The sequence below is a fragment of the Dermacentor andersoni genome, unplaced genomic scaffold, assembly GCF_023375885.2.
Source record: "Dermacentor andersoni unplaced genomic scaffold, qqDerAnde1_hic_scaffold ctg00000528.1, whole genome shotgun sequence".
NCBI lineage: Eukaryota > Metazoa > Arthropoda > Arachnida > Ixodida > Ixodidae > Dermacentor > Dermacentor andersoni.
This window is the reverse complement of record NW_027315211.1, coordinates 50,280-51,791: the sequence shown is the minus strand read 5'-3', so window position 1 is coordinate 51,791 and position 1,512 is coordinate 50,280.

The following is a 1,512-nucleotide window of genomic DNA, read 5'->3' as shown; positions in this document are numbered from 1 at the left end:
GCTTTTGCAGGGCGGATTCGAGCTCTGGCGATTGCCGCGGTACCGCCGCTCACCGATTCAAGGCACGCTAGCGCGGCCCCTTCGCCATTTCCGAGCACGCGTGCGAACAGTGCGGGCGGCGTGCTCGACGCCCCGGCTGACGTCGTTTCGGACTTTGTCTCTTCGCGTGCTCGCGGCAACGCCGCGGCCAACGACGACGTCTGCGCGGTTCTTTGCCGGTTCCCGGCGTGCTATAGTGCAGCCCTCTGCAGGGTGACACCGGCTCCGTCGTGTCCGTGCGGCGGCTTGTACGCAAAAGTTGCGTCAAAGGCGTCGCGCTCGCGCCGCCCCGGCACACGCGGTTTCGGACTTTGTCTCTTCCAGCGCTCGCAACCATGTCGGGGCCGACGCCGACGACTGCGTGGTGTTTCAACGATTGCCGGCGTGACACAATGCAGCTGCGTGCGGGATGCCAGCGATTCCGTCGTGGCGGTGCGGCGGCTTGTACGCAAAAGTTGCGTCAAAGGCGTCGCGCTCGCACCGCCCCGGCACACGTGGTTTCGGACTTTGTCTCTTCGAGCGCTCGCAGCGATGTCGAGGCGATCGCTTACGTCTGCACGGTTTCCGGTGTGCTACAATGCAGCAGTCTGCCGCACTACACCTCTTGGTTGCCGAGGCCAGCACGGCAATTTACTGAAGCGAGCGCATTGCGCCCAGGCGGCAGCGGACTTTGTGCTTTCGGGAGTGCTCTTGCTGTAAAATTTGAACGGCTGCAGCTGCGCGAAGCAAGTGTACCTATTTTCACTCTCTCTCTGTCTGCCTTTGAGGCGACTGTAATTTCACTTTAAACGCAACTGGAGGCGGGAGCAACCTGATGAGAGTAGGTGGACTTCGGTACATGTTGTAATTTAGAAATTGCTTTCAAGCTTTGAGGACATACACCTTCGCGCCATCTGCTTTCCCCGTCTCTTTGGCACTTTATAGTATGTGCTGCATGCTCTGCATTCCAAAGAAACACGCCTGTGTCTCTCCCTCTCTCACGTTCTTCTTCTTTTTGTAGCTGCTGTTGTAGAAGATGCTATGCTCTTTAATCGCTGTAACATAGAGTGCTTGCACAAGCCAACAACTGTTGCGCGTTTTTTTTTTTTTTTTTTCTCTTCCCAAGACGTTTCTGCCATTATTCACTAACTCTCGTTCTTAGTATGCAATGGAGCGTTAGCTCGCGCCATCTACCTTTCTTTCTGTATTGCAAAGTCCGCAGGTTTTCCTAGTTCCGTACACAGATGGCGCTAATGCGTTTTGGCGCCAGGTTCGAACGACCTCGCTGTACTCGTGTTTCCCATTTGAATGTTTCAAAGGGGTTTGCGACAGGGGGTGGTTCTTGTGCAAGGCTGAGCTTTCCAGCTGCGTTTAAGCTATGCTAGCATGTGTGCGTATATATATATATATATATATATAAATACACAAACACACACACACACACACACACACACACATGCATATATACATACACACACACGGTAATGGTAAAGA